We start from the raw sequence: 13,518 nt of genomic DNA on the forward strand, positions 1-13,518 counted from the left end.
GCGCTGTCACTTCCTGTTTTGACCACAGGCACAGGAAGGGGCCCAGGGCTGCACACAGCAGTGGCTGTGCACAGTGCCCACATTCACCTTGCAAAAACTGGTGAACTGGTCAGGCCTGACAGCGTTGTGCTCCCACTTGCTCTCATTCCAAATCTGCTGGACGCGTATTTGCCTTGCCTTGCCTAAAGTTACCAACGGTCCACGAAATCTCTATCTGATACTTGCATGTTCCCTGCTCCCTAGGCTCTGCCATGCCCTGGATACAGGCTGTAGAGTATGACTGATAAAATCCAGAGAACAGACACGTGGGCATCAGAACACCTTTGCACACCACTTGGGATACATCAGCACAGTTCCTGTTCCCAACACCTCTACCATGGGGAGAAACACCAGTCGCAGAAGACACATCCTAAACTTGGAGGAAAATCGTTGTACTCAATACCAATGAGAGCTAGCTTATTAGGCAGTTTCTATAAGCTAGTGATGTCTCAAGACCTTTACGGGGATTAATTCATCTAATCTCTAACTTTTTTTTTTTTTTTTTTTTTTTTTTTTTTTTTTTACAAATAAGCAAACTGATGAAGATCACAACCAACTATAAACAAACATTTCTGTCAAAGAGGTTGCGGTCTAAAAATACAAAATGAAATTTAGCTGGAGACTTTGTATTTTCATGTAATAAGACTGCCTCAAGGCACCAGAAAGAGGAGGAAAAAAACAGATCCAATGCACCCAGGTGAATTCCTCACAACTCCAAGCGTGATAACGGGAGGAAAAAACAAATTGTTGGCCGGTGCCGTGGCTTAACAGGCTAACCCTCCACCTTGCGGCGCTGGCACACCGGGTTCTAGTCCCGGTTGGGGTGCCGGACTCTATCCCGGTTGCCCCTCTTCAAGGCCAGCTCTCTGCTGTGGCCCGGGAAGGCAGTGGAGGATGGCCCAAGTCCTTGGGCCCCGCACCCCATGGGAGAGCAGGAGAAGCGCCTGGCTCCTGGCTTCGGATCAGCGAGATGTGCCGGCTGCAGCGGCCATTGGAGGGTGAACCAACGGCAAAAAGGAAGACCTTTCTCTCTGTCTCTCTCTATCCACTCTGCCTGTCCAAAAAAAAAAAAAAAAAAAAAAAAATTGTGGCATTCGTTATCCACAGATGGATAACAAAATTCCTCCAAAACACAGTGGCTTGAAAGAACAGGCCTTTTTATTTATTTATTTGTTTACTTGCTGTCAGTTTCTGTGGACTGGAAGCCCAGACACAGGTCAGCTGTGGCCTCCGTGCCTTGCCACCGGGTTGCTCCACGGCGCCCTGCCTGTCCGCCTAGTGGGGCAGTGACCCCGGTGACAGAGCCACTGCACAGGAAGACAGAACCCCATGTCTTGACACTCCATGTCTGCGGCGCCATGTCAACATTTCCGTTTGTTGGAGAGGTAGAGAGAGCACGAGCCAGCGAGAGGGATTGTGCACCTGCTGGTTCCTGCCTGACGCCTGCAAAAGGCCATGCGCCGGCCAGGGCATTAGGCAGGAGCCAGGAACTCCGTCCAGGGCTCCATGTAGGGGTGGGGATCCGAAATACTTGACCCACCACCTGCTGCCTCCTAGGGTCTGCGCTGGCCAGAAGCTGGAGCCAGGAGCCAGAGGTGGGATTGGAACCCAGGGACTCCGGCAGGCAAGCATCCTTAGCCGCCAGGCCAAGCGCCCGGCCCTCCGTCCTGTCCTAATTATGAGACGCTAAGCCATAAACCCAGGCCCACATCCCCTGGGGAGGGTGCCGCAGGAGCGCGGGTTCGGGGCCACAGCCGGAGGTTTGGAGAAGATTCGGTAAGGGCAGCGCAGGTGACGTCAGAGCTGTTATCAGGGACGTTGCCTCCCCATCTTCCAAGAACACTCTCTCTATTTATTTTATTTTATTTTATTTTATTGCTTTTTTTCTTGTAAGGAAGTTAAGTAGGCACGTCTAAAAAAATAAAATAAAATCGGTATTAAAACAAGTAAGGAAGCCCGCGTTCTCTGAAATTCGCCACCAGTGCAAGGGCGCCCCACTCATTTCTGGGTCGCCCGGCATCCTCCCGGGGCGCCGTCCCCCTCAGCGTTCCCGCCATTTCCCGCCATTGCCGCGCCGCCTCTGAGGAACCCCCGAGAGCGTCCCGGCGGGTTGTCATGGCAACCGCCAGCCCGCCGCCGCGCTGCGACCAATGCACTCTTCCGTTTCCGGTGCTCGAAGGGCGGAGCCGGAAGTCCAGGGCACGGAAAGCCAAGCCGGAGCCCGGAACCCGGAAGTGGGCAACGGAACGCGAGCGGGACGCGCAGCGCATGCGTAGCAGCGGGTCGCCGGGAAGGCCGCAGTGGTTAGTGGGGTGTCGGGGCGCTCCTTGTGGGTCGTCGCGCGTCATCATCACCCGCCTTTCTTGCTCGGTGTTTGCTGCCGCCTGGCGACCGGGCGCGGGTACTGCACGCCCAGAGCCGCGAAGGCAGATTCCGCGAGGGGAGGGAGACGCTGGGCCCGGATGTGGCGGGCGGAAGGACGCGTCGCGAGGGGCTCTGGGAAGGGGAGCAGCGCCTCCGTGAGCGCAGGGCGGCCTTCCCTGCTCCTCCTCAGACGGGCACGGGCGGGTTCACAGAGCCCCGCTGTGTGCGTGAACACGTAGCACTGCATGTTGGTCCTTAAGGAGAGAAGACCGTGGGGCGGACAACGGATCCGCGCTCGAGTTGTGACTGACCACCCCCACAGGGCCTTGGGCCCGGGGTCTGGGCTGAGGAGGGAGGCCCAGCCAGGACTCAGGGCCATGGCCGGTGCTTAGTGTGTCCGGAGCTTAGTGCGTCCGGAACTTAGTGTGTCCGGAGCTTAGTGTGTCCGGAACTTAGTGTGTCGGGCTCTAAGTGTGTCCGGAGCTTAGTGTGTCCGGTACTTACTTAGTCATGTCCGGTACTTAGTGTGTCCGAAGCTTAGTGTGTCTGGTACTTAGTGTGTCCGGAACTTAGTGTGTCCGGTGCTTAGTGTGTCCGGAGCTTAGTGTGTCCGGTGCTTAGTCATGTCCGGTACTTAGTGTGTCCGGGACTTAGTCATGTCTGGAACTTAGTGTGTCCGGTGCTTAGTCATGTCCGGAGCTTAGTGTGTCCGGAGCTTAGTGTGTCCGGTACTTAGTATCATGTCCAGTACTTAGTGTGTCCGGTACTTAGTGTGTCCGGAGCTTAGTGTGTCCGGAGCTTAGTGTGTCCGGTGCTTAGTGTGTCCGGTACTTAGTGTGTCCGGTGCTTAGTGTGTCCGGTGCTTAGTGTGTCCGGTGCTTAGTGCGTCCGGAGCTTAGTGCGTCTGGGACTTAGTATGTCCGGTACTTAGTGTGTCCGGAGCTTAGTGTGTCCGGAACTTAGTGTGTCCGGTACTTAGTATCATGTCCAGTACTTAGTGTGTCCGGTACTTAGTGTGTCTGGTACTTAGTGTGTCCGGAGCTTAGTGTGTCCGGTGCTTAGTGTGTCCGTTGCTTAGTGTGTCCGGTGCTTAGTGTGTCCGGTACTTAGTCATGTCCGGTACTTAGTGTGTCCGGAGCTTAGTCATGTCCGGTACTTAGTGTGTCCGGTACTTAGTGCCATGTCTGGTACTTAGTGTGTCCGGTACTTAGTCATGTCCAGTACTTAGTATCATGTCCAGTATTCAGGGTCATGTCCAGTGTTCAGTGTCATGAATCCAGCTACATAATACACGTTGTGTCCACCCCCCTGAGGTCGGCCATCTTTGCATTCAGAACCGAGACGTCTCCATGCTAAGCCCAGAGTGCCACCTTGTCAGAGAACCGGCCCCCCTCTCCCCCGGTGTTGGGGTGGCCAGGGGTGTCTGTGGACATCCCAGCTTCACATCCAGCTTCCAGGGGCAGACCCCAGACCCCAACACCGGGTGCCCACACCAGGAGCCCGCCTGGCCACACGGAAGAGGAACCATGCAAGGAGGCAGGCATGGGTGCTGGGAGTGGACCGGGACGATAATCCCCAGGCCCTGGGCTCCCCATAGGCTGGCCAAGAAGGGGGTACATGTGTTCTGGGGGCCACGGCCTCTTGTCCATGGAGAGCAGCCTGGCTCGGGCAAGGCAGACAGTATGGAACTGGGGGAGGGCCCCTCTGCCCATGCTCAGGTCACGTCAGAGGCAGACAGGACTGGCAGGGACACGGGGCTCAGGACATGTCCTCTGCCCTGCCCCTCCCCTAGTGACCCTCGTCTAATACCAAGCACTGTGCAGTCACTCAAGCTGGACCACTGTTGTAGACTCTGGCTAATGTCATCAAACCTCCTCTGCTTAGCATTTCCAGTTTCACTCTCTCTTCACCTTTCTGAAGCAGGGAGGGGATGAACACCTGTGACCCTAAACGCGATTTATTTTGCATTCTTGGTTCCTGGAGTTCCAGTGGTTCATCAAACCAAAATACTGTAACTTAAGTACTTCAACAGAGATACCCCCCCCCCAAGAAAACATTTATTTAAGGAATACAAACTTTATACACTTCATAATCACAACTTTAGGAACATGGTGATTCTTCCCACCATATCTGCCCTCCCCCCCACACTTCCACCCCTCTTCCTTCTCCCTCTCCTACTCCCATTCTTTATTTTTTATTAAAATCTATTTCCGATTATTATTTTTTTTTTGACAGGCAGAGTGGACAGTGAGAGAGAGAGACAGAGAGAAAGGTCTTCCTTTGCTGTTGGTTCACCCTCCAATGGCTGCTACGGCCAGCGCACTGTACCGATCCGAAGCCAGGAGCCAGGTGCTTCCTCCTGGTCTCCCATGGGGTGCAGGGCCCAAGCACTTGGGCCATCCTCCACTGCACTCCCGGGACACAGCAGAGAGCTGGCCTGGAAGAGGGGCAACCAGGACAGAATCTGGCACCCCGACCGGGACTAGAACCCAGTGTGCTGGCGCTGCAGGCAGAGGATTAGCCTATTGGGCCTCGGTGCCGTCCTCCAATTAATTTTATACACATATGATTAATTCTATGTTAAGTAAAGAGTTCAAAAAATAGTATGGGAAAAAAAAAAAAAACTGCTCCTCAACAGTCAGACAAGGGCTGTTAAAAGTCACTGCTCTGAAAGTGTCACTTTTACTTCTACAGATTGCCTTTTAGGTGCTCTGTTAGTTATCACAGGTCAGGGAGAACATGTGGTATTTGTCCTTTTGAGACTGGCTTATTTTACAAAGTATGATGTTTTCTAGTTTCATACATTTTGTTGTAAATGACTGGATTTTGTGTGTGTGTGTGTGTGTGTTTACCACTGTGTAATATTCAATGGTATGCATATCCCATAATTTCTTTATCCAGGCTTCAGTTGACTGGCATTTGGGTTGATACCATGTCTTAGTTATTGTGAGTTGAGCTGCAGTAAACATGGGGGTGCAGATAACTCTTTCATATGCTGATTTCATTTCCCTTGGGTAAATTTCCAGGAGTGGGATGGCTGGGTCATTTGGTAGGTCAGATATCTGAGGAATTGCCTTACTGTCTTCCATAGTGGCTGTACCAGTTTATATCCCCACCAACAGTGGATTGGGGTACCTTTTCTCCCACATTGTCGCCAGCATCTGTTGTTTGTTGATTTCCGTATGAAAGCCATTCTACAGGCAGTGAGGTGAAACCTCATTGTGGTTTTGATTTGCATCTCCCTGACATCTAGTGATCCTGAGCATTTTTTCATATGTCTGTTGGCAATTTGGATTTCCTCTTTTTGAAAAATGCCTGTTTGAGTCCTTTGCCCATTTCTTAACTGGACTGTTTGTTTTGTTGTTGAATTTGTTGATTTCTTTATGTATTCTGGTTATTAATCCTTTATCAGTTGCAGAGTTTACAAATCATTTCTCCCATTCTGTTGGTTGCCTCATCATGTTCCTAAGTGTTTCTGTTGCAGTACAGAAGCTTTCCAATTTGATGTAATCCCACTTGTTGATTTTGGCTTTGATTGCCTGTGCCCCTGGAGTCTTTTCCAAGAACTCTTTGCCTGTGCCAGTGTCTTGAAGGTTTCCCCAATGTTCTCTAATAATTTGATGGTATTGGGTTATAGATTTAGGTCTTTAATCTTTTGAGTGGATTTTTGTGTAAGGTAGAAGGTAGGGTCTTGCTTCTGCATGTGGAAATCCAGTTTCCCCAGCACCATTTGTTGAAGATACTGTCTTTGCTCCAAGGGTTTATTTTAGCTCCTTTATCAAAGACAAATTGGTTGCAGATGCGTGGATTGATTTCTGGAGTTTCTGTTCTATTCTATCGATCTATCCATCTGTTTTGTATCAGTACCAGGCTGTTTTGATTCTAACTGCCCTGTAATATGTCTTGAAATCTGGTATTTTGATGCGTCCAGCTTTGCTTTTGTTGTATAAGATTGCTTTAGCTATTTGGGGTCTCCTATGTTTCCATATGAATTTCAGCGTCATTTTTTGTATATATGAAAAGAATGTCCTTGATATTTTGATTGGTGCACCATCGAATCTGAAAATTGCTTTTGGTAGTATAGGCATTTTGATGATATTGATTCTTCTAATCTATGAACATGGACGATTTTGACTTTTTAAATATCTTCTTCTATCTCTTTCTTTAATGTTTTGTAATTCTCATTATAGAGATTTTTGACATCCTTTGTTAAATTTATTCCAAGGTATTTTTTTTTTTGGTAGCTATTGTGAATGGGATTAATCTTAGAAGTTCTTTCACACCTATGGCATTGTCTGTGTATAGAATTGATTTTTGTGTGTTGATTTTATATCTTGCCACTTTACCAAATTCTTCTATGACTTCCAATAGTCTCTTCGTGGAGTCTTTTGCATCCCCTACATATAGAATAATGTCATCTGCAAATAGGGATAGTTTGACTTCCTTCCCAATTTGTATCCTTTTAATTTCTTTTTCTTGTCTAATGGCTCTTCATAAAGTTTCCAGGACTATATTGAATAGCAATGGTGAGAGTGGGCAACCTTGTCTTATTCTGGATCTCAGTGGGAATACTTCCAGATTTTCCCCATTCAATAGAACACTGGCTGTGGGTTTGTCATAAATTGCCTTTTTTGTGTTGAGGAATGTTCCTTCTATACCCAATTTGCTTAGAGTTTTCATCATGAAAGGGTGTTGTATTTTATCAAATGCTTTCACTGCATCTATTGAGATAAGCATATGGTTTTTTGTTCTTCAGTTTAGTAATGGGATGTATCACATTGATTGATTTGTGAATGTTGAACCACCTGCATACCAGGGATAAATCTCACTTGGTCTGGGTGAATGACCTTTCTGATATGTTGTTAGATTCTATTGGATAGTATTTTGTTGAGGATTTTTGCATCTGTGTTCATGAGGAAAATTGGTCTGAGTTCTCTATGTCTGTTGTATCTTTTTCAGGTTTAGGAATTAAGGTGATGCTGGATTCATAGAAAAAGTTTGGGAGGGATTTCTTCCCTTTCAGTTGTTTTGAATAGCTTGAGAAGAATTGGAGTTAGTTCTTCTTTAAATGTCTGGTAGAATTCGGCAGTGAAGCCATCCGGTCCTGGGCATTTCTTTGTTGGGAGTGTCTTTATTACTGATCTAATTTCCGTCTTGGTTATTGGTCTGTTTAGGTTATCTGTGTCTTCATGACTCAATTTAGGTATGTTGTATGTGTCCTGGAATCTATCCATTCCTTCTAGGTTTCTCAATTTGTTGGCATATGGCTCTTTGTAGTAATTCCTGATGGTTCTTTTTATTTCTTTGATGCCTGTAGTTACATTTCCTTTTTTCAACTCTAATTTTATTTATTTAGATCTTCTTTCTCCTTTTTTTTTTTTTGATTAATTGGGCCAATGGTATGTCAATTTTTTTAAAAAAACCATCTCTTAGTTTTGCTGGTCTTTTGTATTTTTCTGTTTCAGTTTTGTTGATTGCTTCTCTAATTTTAATTATTTCATTTCTCCTACTGGTTTTGGGTTTGGTTTGCTGTTGTTTTTCTAGGTTGTTGAGATGCATTGATAGCTTATTTATTTGATATCCTTTCTTGATATAGGCACCAACTGCTATAAACTTTCCTCTTAACACTGCTTTTGTTGTATCCCGTAAGTTTTGATATGTTGTATTGTCATCTCCATTTGTTTCCATTTTTTGATTTCTCTTTTGATTTCTTTTGTGATCCACTATTCATTTAGGAGCGTGTTGTTCAGTCTCCATATGTTTGTATATGTTCTAGAGATTCCTGCGTTGTTGATTTCCAGCTTCATTCCATTGTGGTCCAAGAAGATGCATGGTATAATTTAGATTCTTTTTGAATTTGCTGAGACTTGCTTTATGGCCTAGCGTGTTGTCAATCCTAGAGAAAGTTCCATGCACTGCTGAGAAGAAAGTGTGTTTTGCAACTGTAGAATGGAAAGTTCTGTAGATAACCATTAGATCCAGTTAGTCTATAGTGTTGATTAACTCTGTTGTTTCCTTGCTGGATTTCTGTCTTGTTGATCTGTCCATTGCTGAATGTTGGGTACTGAAATCCCCCATTAATATTGTATTGGAGTCTGTGTCTCCCTTTAGATACATTAACATTTGTTTTAAATAGCCAGGTACCCTGTCATTAGGTGTATAAACATTTATAATAGTCACATCTTCCTGTTGAATTGATCCCTTAATCATTACATAGTGCCCTTCTTTGTCTCTTATAACAGTTTTTATGTTAAAGTCTATTTTGTCTGATATTAGGATCACTGCACCAGCTCTTTTTTGGTTTCTGTTAGCATGGAATATCTTTTTCCATCCTTTCACTCTCAGTCTGCATGTGTCTTTGTTGGTGAGATGTGTTTCTTGTAGGCAGCAAATAGATGAGTTTTGATTTTGAATCCATTCAACCAGTCTGTGCCTTTTAACCTGAAAGTTGAGGACATTTAAATTCAAGGTGACTGTTGACAAGTAATGACTTTGCCCTGCCATTTTTCCATAAATATTCATATTGTTTACTTTCGATTTCCTTTGTACTTGTATTGGGAGATTTTCTTCTAACTGGCAGGTGCAGCCCTCTGAAGGAACCGTCTTTCATGGGCTTCTGCCATTCCATTCTTTCAATGGCTTCTGTGCTATATCTTACCACCCACCTCTCGTCTCCTTTTCTGCTTATGTCCAGTTCGTTTTTAGCACAAAACCCATCTTTTGGTGTCTGTCACTTTTCCCTCCTTGACCACTGGTGGGAGACTGCAACACTACTTGGATGTAAGTGACTCCCAATCCATGTCCTTCACCTTGATGTGCCTATAGCAGGTCACCCCCTTGGATGAGACACAGAAGCTTTGACTCAGCCTGTCTTCCTCAGATCCCCTCCCTCTCCTGCATCCCAGGTGTCAGCATTAGAATAAGCCAGAAGGTCTAAGAGAGGGCAGGGCAATGGCAGCCTGAGGGACCACACAGTGTGTGGAGGGGCTGAGGTGGGCAGAGGACCAATTGCTGGAGAGAGGAGAGGCCGACGTTTGGAAGAGGTGTCAGGGGTCCCTCATCACCAAGGATGCCCAGGAGTGAGGAGCCAAGGACAAGGAGCTAAACTACTTGAGATGAGGGAGTGCCAGGCAGTGATCTGTGAGAATGGAAGGGAGCAGGCTGGGGACGGCACATCAGAGGGTGCTGCGATCACCAGGACGGGCACTGGGGGCACTTGTCCACGCCCCCGAGCCAGGCTGGGCTGTGCAGTGGTGAGTAAACACCTGCCCAGCAAGAGCTGGGCTGGGACAGTGGGTGCAGAGGGGTGGGGAGTAGGGATGGGGTGAGGATAGCAGGTGGGCCAAGGCCCACAGGTTGTGGGGTGACACGGGGCCCAGGCCTTCCTGTGGGGACAGGGTACATGGACACCTGTGAAAACCTGACTCGCGAGGGGTAGGCCAGGTTCTTTCTAGGGGTGCACAGAAGTCGAGCCCTGCCACTGGCTGGCTGGGGGTCAGGTGTGAGGGAGTCTCAGTGCTGGGGTGGACATCACCTTGGCTGAGCGGCAGTGCCTGACGACCAGGGTCTCACTGCCACCTCCTAGTAGCGACATCTGGCTTTCTCCTTTCTCTTCTCCTGTTTTTTAAAATTTATTTATTTGAAATACGAATGACAGGGAGAGGGGAAGCATTAGAGATATCTTCCTTCTGCTGGTTCACTCCCTAAATGCGTACAACAGCTAGAGCTAGGCCAGACTAAAACCAGGAGTCTCTCACGCGGGTGGCAGGAACCAGAATTCTTAAGCCATCACTACAGCCTCCCAGGGTGCTCATTAACAGGCACCAGGATAGGGAGGGGAGCCAGGACTCAAACCAGGCACCATAATAGGGAATGTGGGCATCTTAGCCCCTGGGCCTGCTCCTTTCTCTCTCTTACCCCAGCCCGGGCACGGGGTGCCTGCTGCTCCAGCCAGGAGGCTCTCTCAGGCCTGCCGGTGTTTCCTGGACACCTGGGGATGAGGGTTCCTGGGACCCACAGGTCTGGTGGGAACAGAGTTGCTTCTGGCATCCAGGGAGTCTGCACCAGATTGCAGGTGTTGGCCAGGGACCACCCTGATCCCCACATGTCTCCTGGACCCTTGTTCTCTCCCCCAGGAAACCCTCACTGTTTTTGTCAGTATCAATACAGTGTGCATTTATCTCATGATTTCATGAATTGCCTGACACCTTTGCATCTCCTTAGGAAAAAAATTTCTTTTACAGCCGTTTAAAAATAAAAAAATGAATTTAGAATGGATAGGTAATTTTGCTATACTCATTTACAGCCTAATAACTGTAAGTAGAATTTAAATTTCCTGCAAGTGATGACAATTTCACTTGTAACCTAGGGAAAATGCCATTTTACAAGATAGTAAACTCTAGTATCAAGACAGCATCACTGTCATTTTTATTTATTTTTATTTGAAAAGGGAGACAGAGAGAGAGCTTCCATTAGCTGGTTCACTCCTCAAATGCCTGCAACAGTTGGGGCTGGGCCAGGCTGAAGCCAGGAGCCTGGAATTCAGTCTGGGTCTCCCATGTATGTGGCAGGGACCCAACTACTTGGGTCATCACCTGTTGCCTCCCAGGGTGTGCATTAGCAGGAAGTTGGAATTTGGTGTGGAGCCAGGACTAGAACCCAGACACTCTGACGTAGAATGCAGGGCCAGTGTCTTAATTGCTAGGCCAAATACCTACCACAGTAAAGGTGTTTAAAAACCATTTGTCATCCAGAATGTAACGCAGGGGTGAGGTCTGTTCATAGGTGCTAGATCAGGACTTAAAGTTGCCCACCCCAGAGGGTGCCTGTGAGTTCCTGTTTGCTAGGAAGAGCAGAGCCTGGCATGCAGCAGGGCTGTGAATGGGGTTGACCAACCACACAGCACTTGCAGCCCAACAGTTCCTAATCTTCCTTTCCCCACTTCATGCATTGCAGGTTGTAAGTACATGGAGCAATGTTAAGGTTCTTCCCATACTAAGGGTTAGATGAACATATAAAAATCAAGTTCAGGGTAGGCATTTGGCATAGTGGTCAGAACACCACTTGGGATACCCACATCTCATATTGGAATGTCTGGGTTTGAATCCTGATTCCACTCCTGATTCAGGCTGTGTACCCTTGGAGGTAGCACTGATGGCTCAAGTAGTTGGGCCTCTGCCACCCACATGGAAGACCCAAGTTGAGTTCTGGGTTCCTGGCATCAGTCTGGCTCCTCCCTGGCTGTTTCAGGCATGTGAGAAGTGAACCAATGGATGAGAGATCTCTCTCTGTCTCTATGTCTCTGTCTCTGTCTCTCACTGCCTTTCAAAGAAAAAAAATAAAATTTAAAAAATAATCAGGTTCAACTGTGTGTGTATATATATTATATATATTATATATTATATATATACATGTTTTATATACATATTTTATATATATACACACACATACACAAAGGCACCATGAAGTGTATTTGGCAAAAGGACGGATACAGGTATGAACACACTACTTCAGAATATCAGGATGCAGCTGGGAAGGAGATGGCTTTGAGGCTGTGCTCAAGGAAAGGGTGTGTCAAGAGAACGCCTGTGGTACAGTGTCCCCCCACAACAGTCTGGGAGGGTACACGGGCTCTTCCAGCAGAGGAGCAGACGGGCCACCTCAGTGTGCATCCTCAGGGATCCACACTGTTCTGTGCACTTGATCTTCTGTCCACACCGCCTCCAGCAGCCAGCACCTGCACCTCTTGAGTGCTGACCCTCAGCCAGTGCTTGCTCCTGTGTGGGTTGTCAGAGTTCACTTTGCTGCACACCTGAGTGATTGTCACCCAGTGACTCTGGTGTGGAAGTGTGGTTCTCTAGGTTCCCTCACCCCTGACTGGGACTTACTGCCCTAGGGATTACACAGTCTACATAGTGTGCCTATGCGATTGAACCAACCTTGCCCTCCTTGGGACTTCACCTGTTCACTCAGCCTTCCTTGGCTTGCTTCCCATTCCTGTTCCACTTCCCCACTCACCAACCAGTTCAAGGACATACATGTCATTTGTCTCTGAGTCTCTGCTTCTGGGGAACCCACCTCAAAGAATGGGCATCCCCCAGCGTTTGGCAGCTGTGCCTCAATTAACACAGGTAAGCCAGATTGTTACAGCTCAGAGACATTAGCCCCCATTCACTTCTTCCCCCCCAATGCTTTGCATCCATGATCACCACCCCATCTTCCCACCAACAGTCTCCAGGATTCCCACACTGCTCTTCTACAAGGAGAGAAGGTAGTAGATATCTCAAGTTGATTTCAGCAGTTGTATTTCTCACTGTGCACCCAGAATTCTGGATCATAAGGTCAACTCCTTAAATGTCATTAATGCCACTTTGTCTCCAAGAGTCAGATGACTCTTGGGAAAATGACAAGTCATTTGGTAAAATCTAAGAGGCTGAGACATTTCAGAACGGTTTCAGGTGCTGCCTTGAGAGGCCTCATTTTGAATGCCACCTGGCTTCCCTTTGCCAGCTTCCCTATTGGGCTATGCTATAAACCCCAGAAGCTTCAAGGCTTGCATCTCCTGGATAGGCAGACTTGAAAACATGAACTGTAAACATTTTTTTCTCATCTCTTTGAGCAGCTCCTGTGGCTTGCGTGTCTGTCCCCCTCAAAACTCATGTTGAAATTTAAGCACCAATTTAACAGTATTGAGAGGGTCCTTGAAGAGGCGGTTAGATCACAAATGGGATTGGTGCCCTCTGGAAGGGCAAGTTCCACCCTCTCCTGCCCCCTCTCACCCTCTTTCCTTCTTTCAAGGCAGGATGCAGCAGGCAGGCCCTCACCCATTGCTGCCACCTTGATGTTGGCTCCGCCCACCCCCAGGCTCCAGAACCATGAGTCAGCACATTTCTGTGCAGTATGAATCACCCAGTCTCAAGTTTTCTGTTAGAGCAACACAAAGTGTACTAGGACAATTACTCTTTGGAGAGGAAGACACGTTTTTTGGTTAGTGTCTTTAGGTTGGTTCAGATTTGGTGTCGGGTTCCTTGGCTTATTGTGTAATAATTCAGACAATAATTCATAAAGCTCCTAACTTAACAGTCTTTGGGTTTTGCTGTTTGCATATAAAGAAGA

At 47.5% G+C, this 13,518-nt stretch overlaps 1 long non-coding RNA gene across 3 annotated transcripts in view; it reads left to right on the forward strand.

The window, feature by feature from the left end:
- The first annotated feature begins 2,261 nt into the window (after positions 1 to 2,261).
- Positions 2,262 to 13,518, forward strand: part of LOC133773648 (uncharacterized) — a 74,735-nt gene continuing 63,478 nt past the window's right edge. For 2 of the 3 annotated variants that reach the window (XR_009867947.1, XR_009867948.1), the window contains exon 1: positions 2,305 to 2,342. This is a non-coding gene — a long non-coding RNA (uncharacterized LOC133773648). Of the gene's footprint in view, positions 2,343 to 13,518 lie in introns of all 3 variants that reach the window. The other variant, XR_009867949.1, reaches the window with a different exon arrangement.

The sequence above is a fragment of the Lepus europaeus genome, chromosome 14 (assembly GCF_033115175.1).
Source record: "Lepus europaeus isolate LE1 chromosome 14, mLepTim1.pri, whole genome shotgun sequence".
Classification (NCBI taxonomy): domain Eukaryota; kingdom Metazoa; phylum Chordata; class Mammalia; order Lagomorpha; family Leporidae; genus Lepus; species Lepus europaeus.